The sequence below is a fragment of the Marmota flaviventris genome, chromosome X (genome assembly GCF_047511675.1).
Source record: "Marmota flaviventris isolate mMarFla1 chromosome X, mMarFla1.hap1, whole genome shotgun sequence".
In the NCBI taxonomy this organism is placed as follows: domain Eukaryota; kingdom Metazoa; phylum Chordata; class Mammalia; order Rodentia; family Sciuridae; genus Marmota; species Marmota flaviventris.
This window is the reverse complement of record NC_092518.1, coordinates 84,402,768-84,411,530: the sequence shown is the minus strand read 5'-3', so window position 1 is coordinate 84,411,530 and position 8,763 is coordinate 84,402,768. Positions and strand designations below refer to the sequence as shown.

General features: G+C 32.7%; 1 non-coding gene across 1 annotated transcript; it reads right to left on the bottom strand.

The window, feature by feature from the left end:
* Positions 1–6,604: 6,604 nt before the first annotated feature.
* Positions 6,605–6,677, bottom strand: Trnav-uac (transfer RNA valine (anticodon UAC)). The gene has a single exon. It is a non-coding gene; the product is annotated as a tRNA-Val (tRNA).
* Between the last annotated feature and the right edge of the window lie 2,086 nt (positions 6,678–8,763).

The window sequence follows — 8,763 nt, the reverse complement described above, 5'->3', positions numbered from 1 at the left end:
AATGAATAGTATTTTGTTTTTCCAATAATAAAAGTCAAGTTTTCAGGTGAAAATAAGCATGATAAATTTGAATCTGTAAACGTGAGCATTTATCTACAATTGTGAATTTGACAGCTTCCCAATCTCTATTTCTCTTGAGATATGTTTGTCATATGTTTGTGTAATCTTGATAAATTTAATACTTTGGCTAGTTTCAACATTTGGATGTTCTGTATAATTCAGTATTTTTACATATGCAATGCAGGACATTTTATCTTCTTCCTCAGAAAATTTATTCTAAGTGTAAGCTGCAGAAATTGATTTTAATGAAACAGTATTAAAATTTACTCATATGGTTTTAGGTTTATAGGTGTCTTCTTACAATATTTCCAGAAAACACATGCACTACAGTTTAACCATATCTTCTTCTGTTATTTATTCCACCTCTTTCTACAAAGATAAGAAGGATGTTTCTTTAAGAGTACATCAGGTTTTTGTTTATAGTAAAGAAACCTCAAGTTAAGTGTATAAATATTTATCAAAATATCATTTTGTAACAAACTGAATTCAATGTTCATTTTTAAGTATTACTGAGCACTTTCTAGTAGTTTATATTTTATAGAAATTAGTCTTTAAATGTCTTGTGAATAGCAATATCTTTAATTAGTATCATAGATTAATTATCTAGAGGTACCATATAATATTAGGCCATAGACATATTATTCAATAATCTTGATAACTTCAATATGTTGAGTAATTTTTTATAAAATCTAATTTGGTTATCCATTTTAAGGTTCTCTTAATGTGGATGGTGAAGAGCTTTTACTAGGAATAAAAGTTTCATATCTTAGACTTTTCACTCATACTTACATTATTATTTAATTCAATTTTATTTGTAGGACTTTTAATGAGTTTGTGCACTTTAGGAATGTTAATTTAAGTAAAATGAGAGAACACTGTCTGCAAGTAAACCTAACTGGAGTGAAGTTCTTAATCAATATGTTATTCTTGACTCTCATATCATAAGTGTAAGCTCTGATTTCATCTGTCTATATGTTGCTCTTTAAAAAAGTATAATAGTTAAGTGATCAAGCTCTAGAATTAAACTTCCTGGAATTAAAACTTAAATTTTATTTATTAACATGTGTTATACATGGTAGTAAACCATCTTGCCTTATTTCCTCAATTATATAACAGTTGAGGAATAGTCCTCAACTGTATAATAACAGTGGTAACTATTTCATACTATGAGTTGTGAATATTCAAAACAATAATATGTGTAAAATTCTAAGGCGGTACTTGGCCTTAGAATTATTGTATTCTCCTTCAGTTTCTTTTGCCTTTTGATACATTAAGCATTTTACTCACCAGTAAACATCTTGATCATCTATTCAAACATTTTGTTTCTTTCAGTAAATAAAAAGTTCAGCATTCATTTAACAGCATTTGTACTATGAATGATATAATCTAATTAATCACATTTGTGTAGACAAAGGAGCATCCTGATATTTACCAATCTGATATGATTGTAAATTTATTTACCCACAGGATTAATAATCAAATATTGGAATTATTTTAAATTTCATAAATGATTTGGTTCTCTTTAAAGTGGAAATTAATCATGTAACATAAACTTCAGGAGCTTTACTTCATTTATATTATTGTGCCAAAAAAGATATGTGATAACTGAATGTTATATGGTAATATAGATTAAATCCTGGAACTGAAAAAGGGCAATGATGGAAAAGAAAACCTGTAGGAATCTGTAATTTCATTAATAGTTATACACAATATTAAATTCTAAGTTTAATAAATTTAGCTTGGTTTTATTAAAACTAAAAATTTAGGCAGAGAGTATATGTAAATTTTTGCACTGCATTTTAATTCTTATTAAAATAAGATTTATTTCAAAAGCACATGTTAAAAAATGTTAATCTTTATTCTGCCTCATGACCTAGTCCTTCCAACCCAACATGTTTACAAAAGGAAAATGTATACAGAGAATTGTACAAGAGCATCATAGCAGTTTTATTTGTGGTATGTAAAAGCTAAAGAAAATAGACAATATATTTATCAGTTTAAGAAGTACTTTTTATGAATAGCTCTTTTCCTAGTTCAAATCACATTATAAAATTGGATTGATTCATGAAGACAATACTCAGCTACATATACTTTCATCTTTTACCTACTCAATACTGTGAGATTAGATGTATTTTTTGATAGTACACAAGATATTATTTATAGGAATCAACACAGTGGTGATCAATAAAAGCATAATTTTTAAAAAAATTATAAAGTGCTGTTGATAAAAATTAGAAGTAGAATATATATATATATATATATATATATATATATATATATATATATATATATATATAAATACAGCTGGACACAATGGTGCACACCTTTTATACCAGTGATGCAGGGAGCTTAGACAGGAGGATTAAAAGTTTAAAGCCAGCCTCAGCACTTTGCAAGGCCATAAGAAACAGTGAGACTTTGTCTCAAAATAAAAACAATGAAAATGGCTGGGGATGTGACTCATTGGTTGAGTGCCCCTGAGTTCAAACCCCAGTTCCAAAAAAAGAAAAAAAAATAGTGAATATACATTTACTATTATTTTATTAATTTTTCTTTTATGACAATTGTTTTCATTTCTTACATACATGACAATTGTGGAATGCATTACAATCGTAATTATCCATTCAAAACACAATTTTTTGTAACTCTGTATATAAAGTATGTTCGCACCAGAATAAATCACTCTGGTGACAGCTAGGTTAACAACCGGAATCATAATAAGTAGTTTTACTCTCATTTTCACCCCTTGACTCTGCCTATGAGAGACACACCACCACATATTAGATGCTGATTCAGAAAATATACAGAATCCTAGAAACCCTTACCCCAATAATGCAAAATATTACCATCTAATTGGTGCTATAATTGATGATTTTAAAGACCATTCCACTGTTCTACCAGTCTGGGTGCTTAAGACTGCTGGGTGTCTTAAACTAGTTGGATATGCTATAACAAAACACCATAAAATGAGTAGCATATTAGCAGTACAAAAATATTTTCACAGTTCTGTATGTTAGGAAGTCCAAAAATGAACACACCAATAAATTCAATGGTTGCTTCCCCTGCCCTGGTTCAAAGATGGCATCTTTTAGTTCCATCTCTCATGCTTAAAGAGACATACAAGCTTCCTTTCCCTTGTTTTGTATGGACACTAATCACATTTAGGAGGGCTCTGACTTCATGTTCTAATCAACCCAAAGGTGCACCTCCAATACCATCAAATTCATGATTAGGTATCTGATGTATGAATTGGGTTGTATTCACAAACATTCAGGCAACACCATTGGGGAACATGGAAAGAGATGTGAATTCTCTGAGAGTGGGATCCATTATCATACTTTATGCAGTTAGCTTCTTGATCATAAGTAGTGCAATGTGGAATACCTGTGGCAGTACATAGGCATTTGGAAAGTCTAAAGATAGTAGTATTGGCTAAAGCATTGAATTCAGAGTAGGCAAATACACATTCAGTTTTAATACCTAATCCAGTAAGAAGAAAATACAGTTCTACCAATGAAAGCAGTGGTCCACTGTAATCAATCTCCTATCAAGTAGCTGGCTGATAACCTTGGGTAATGGTATCATAGTAGGTACTTAGCATTTGTTTTCTGCTGTTACAGATTTGGCACTGAATAATGGATGAAGCTAGTTAAGCCCTGGACAGAAGTTCTCATGGACACTTTTTTCATGACGCCACTAGGCAATGAGAATAGTGACTGAGGACAAGTCTGATTTGAATCCATAGAATGGATAATTAAGTCCACTTGATCATTAATACCTTCTGCCAAGGTCATTCATTGGTCTGCATTAGCATAGAATACAAACATCTCCATGGTTTTCATGATTCCAGAGTGATCTGTCTGCATATATTTCCTTCAGATATTTTTAACATCAAATTTCTAATCATTTCTCTTCCAAGTTTCTGACCACCTAAAAAGACGATTTCTCACAGTCTATTAATTATTATATATTGTATATCTGGTCTCAAGCAAAGTGATCAACCAGGTGTAATGGTCAAAGTTCTTCCCACTGCAATGATTTCCCTTTACCATTATTCTTCAAGGATACCTCAGAAAAATGGCCAAAGAGTCTGCATGCACCAGATCTTATATAATCCACTACTATTTGGATGAAGTATTGTTTAACACACCCAGCTTGATTGTTTGGTGATCAAATAACTTCTAGTTAATTACCAGAAGCTTAAGAATCCATGGCAACTTGGTCTCTAGTACCTAGTATATAAAGGCCTAATAGCAAGTCAAGAGTTGTTTCTCAAAAAGAGAATTGCAGTCTGCAGAAGATGGCACAGATTTTCTCTAGCACACTGTATTTACAGTTTGATTCACTATAAATAGATATCTACCAAAGTTTTCAAACAGCAACTCTCTTTCACTGATAATTCAAATACTATTGCGTGCGCTTGATCATATTGCCCAGGTGAGATAGTGCTTTGTATATCTTTCAGACTAAATCTGCTACAGAACCTTCTCTTATTCTGGAATTTACTCAATACCAGAATTTTTTTGAGTCACTCAGTAATTGAGTCATAGTAACATATCCAAATTAACAATATATTGTCTCCAAATTGTTTTGCAAAGTGGATGTACCATTTTAATATCCCAATAGTAATGAGAAGAAGTTCCAATTTCTCCATGTCATCTTTTATGTGTCTGTGAATTGCTAACTCATTGCAATTTAGATTTGCATTTCCCAAAATAAATAACAATGTGGAGCGGAGCAAATTTTCATGTGTATTTGAGCATTTGAACATCTTTTTAGAGAAATGTCTATTCAATATTTTGGCCAATTTAAAAAAAAATTGATCTACTAGGTTTTTATTGTTGCTGTAAGTATTGATTTTATATTTTAGATGATCTTTTTTTAATTACATATACAATTTGCAAGTACTTTATCCCCACCATATCAGTTATTTCACATTCTTAACGGTGTCCTTTGAAAAATAAAAACATTTAGTGTACTCCAATCTATTTTTTGCTTTTTTGGGCACTATATCTAAGAAAACATTTTCTAAGCTAAGATCATAATTATTCACACATTGGATTTCTCTTTTAGGGATTTTACAATATTAGCCCTTATATTTGGTTTGTAATATTTTTCCCATAGTATGAGCAAGTGATACAACTTCATTCTTTTTCTTGTAGATATCCGGTTGTGCCAACACGGTTTGCAAAACACTACTATTTCCCAATTGGACTACCTTGGCACAACTGTTAAAAATCAATTGACTACAAATTCAAGGTGTTACAGTTTCTTTCCAATTTGGTCTTGAGGTACTTATACTGAAAGCAGCCACAAGTTATATCTTGCTTAATTGGAAATCCAAATTGGTTATGATTGTTTTTGGTATATGTTTCATTGGATACTTTTTTATCCTTGTGGAGAGACTAATGCTTACATGTGCAGCTTTTGGCCAGTTATCCTTCTCACAGGAATCTTGTTTATTCTGGCAGATACCTGTGCCTCTTTTCTGACTTATGTCCATTTTATTCCTACCACACTAGCTACCCTAAAATAAAATACTAGTTGGAAAGAAGGTTTGTTTCAGGTGAGCTACAATATAGAAGTGAATCCACATTATATGAAATAGATGAGTGATTTATTACTCATAGGTGCCAGAATGGTTAAGGGTGCCCAAGAGAGATCATCAGGAATCCTAGAAGCAGCAAGGATCTCAACCAGCAAATGCGGCCTAAGAGAAAGGATTTGTGGGATTATCCCTTTATTAAGGTCCATAGACATTATCCCTTAGGTTTTCCCACAGGAAGTTCAGATTTTCTATTAAAAGAAAACTCACTGTAGCACAATTACTGGCAGGTTAACTTGAGATTTGAGCATCATGAAGAAGATAATGCAGAGTCATGGGGAAATCTGACATGCCTTTTTTCTATGGATGGGCAATGTGCACAGCAGAAAGTCCTGTTCAGCTTATATACAAAATTGCTACAAAGTAGGCATCCATCATGCCAAGTATGATATCACAGGTTACAGAATATGCATCAGTTGTTGTTCCTGACTTACATTAGATATCTTAGTCATTGCTTCCTGAACATCCAGGGGAGGGACCCTGACCAACTACTTTTTCCTTACATTCATCCTTGAAGTAGAAACTTATTTACATTATTTTGGCATTTACAATTAGGTATTATCATAGTAAGCAATGTGTGATATGTCAAATGGTGCGTGAGAAACAAGTGAGATACATCACAAACAACCATATTGGGTGGGGAGGTGTCTTTGTCAGATTTTCACTGCTGTGACAAATACCTGACATGAATAACTTAGAAAATATTTATTTTGGTTCATGGTTTCAGTATATAGATAGCCAGTTCATTTTCTTTGGGCCTGAGGCAAGGCAGAATAAGAATGTCATGATGGAGGGGTGTGGCAGAAGAAAATTTCTCAAATCCTGGTAGCCAGGAAGTGGGTTGAGGGGCCAGAGCATGCACCTAGGGATCTACCTACTTTAACAAGCTCCCACCACCTACTATTCCCAATAATATCTTCATGGGTGTGTGGATGTGTGTGAGTGTGCTGGGGATTGAACCCAGGGCCTTGTGCATGTAAGGCAAACACCCTACCAACTGAGCTATATCCCCAGCCCTATGTCTTCAAATGATTAACCCACTGATAAAGTCAGATAATCAGGGTCAAATTACTTCTCAAAAGCCCACCTCTGAATATGCCTTCAACAAATGAGTCTTTGGAAAACACTTCATATCCACATAGGATTATAGGAAGTTTTCACTAGGCCCAAAATGATGAACTATGACTGGATTTTCCATAATTTATATCAGGCCCATACATGGATGCTGAGACAGTAACTCCATTAAGCATATTTCTGACACAGGAGTTGATTTTAAGCATTTAAATATGTCCTATTGATCTTTGTGCCCATGTTAGCACCACACAGCTTTGATTACTGTAGGTTTTTAGTATATTTTAAATGAGAAAATGAATTTTCTAAATTTGTTATTTTTTAATATTATTGTTTTCTGATTTGAGGCCCTTGCATTTCCAAATTTTAGAATCAGCTTTTCAATTCCTGGAATAAAAACACACATGTAGTTCCAATACTTTTCTGTTTAAATATGTAGATAAATTTAAGGAATGTTATATTAACAATAATAATCCTTCTGGCTCAAAAATGTAACTTTTCTAGTCCCTTGTTTAGGTTTTCTTTCATTTTTTAGATTTTTTTTTCATTTCAGTGGAAAGTTATGTACTTCTTTTGTTAAATCTATCACCAAGTATTTTATTCTTTTTGATATATGGTTTGTGGAGAGATTTTCTTAATTTTATTTTCAAGTTGTTCTTTGCTATTTATAGAAATCAGTTGCATTATTTTATAGTCATGTCCTACAAACTTGTTTAACTAAATTATTAGTTCTAATGAGTTTTTTGTGCATTATAATATTTTATATGCAAAATCATATCACTTTCAAATAGTAATGATTTTGCTTTTCCTAAACTATTTGGATACTTTTAATTTATTTTTCTTATCTTATTGACCTGTCTAGAACCTCCACTTAAATATTAAACAGAAATGATAAGAATAGACAGCTTTGGCTCCTGATCAGGTGCTGAAAGAATTCTATGTTTTAGCATTTGAGTTTTTTGTAGATGGCTTTTCTATAGTTGAAAAAGTTATATTCTGTTCTCAGCTGACTAGTTTTATCATGGAAGAGTAGGATAATTTGTAAAATGCTTCTTTTTTCTGTGTCCAATGAGGTAACCATCTAAATTTTGGAATTTAATTTATTAATATGGTATATTATGTTGATTGATTTTTTTATGTTGGGCCAACCTGCATTCTTGACCTGAATCCCATTATTTAATCCTATTTCTTTAGATATATTTTGAGGAGTGCTGGGATTTGAAACCAGGGCCTGGCAAATGCCAAGAATGTGCTTTTCCACTAATCACAATCCAGCCCTTTTTGAGGCATTTTAAAGTATGTTTTATGATCTAAGAGGTTATCTCTTAGTGTATTCTCCACATCAACTTGACATAAACATATGTTCTGCTGATTTTGAACTCTCGTATAAGTGTGCTTATGAGTATGTGTGTCTATGTGTGTGTTAGATTTGCATTGTTGTGACAAATATACCTGAAAAGAACAACTTAGAGGAAAGAAATATTATTTTGGCTCATGGTTCCAAAGGTTCAGTCCATGGTTGGCCAATTCCATATCTCTGGGAAAGAGGTGAGCCAGAATATCATGTTGGAGGGGCATAGAGGAGGAGGTTCCTCAGTTTATGACAGCCAGGAAAAAGAGATAGAGATAGAGATAGAGGAGAGAAAGAGAGAGAGTGTGTGCTCAGGCTCACTCAGTTCATCAGGGACAATATAAACACAAAGACATGCACCCAGTGACCAACATCCTCCAGTCACACCTTATCAGCCTTTAGTCACCATCCAGTACATTAGTTCTTTCAAATTATTAATCCATCGAATGGATTAATCCAATGCTTAGGTTATAGCTCTCCTAATCTAATCATATCACCTCTGAATATCCTTAAATTGTTTCACAGATAAGCTTCTGTGGAACTCCTAATATACAAACTGTGTGTGTGTGTGTGCGTGTGTGTACATGCAGTGCTCTGGTTTTCTTCCGTTCTTTTTCTACTATTAACTTTACAGTTTTATTTTCTTTTCTCCTCTCATGGAAGTTAAACTTCTTTT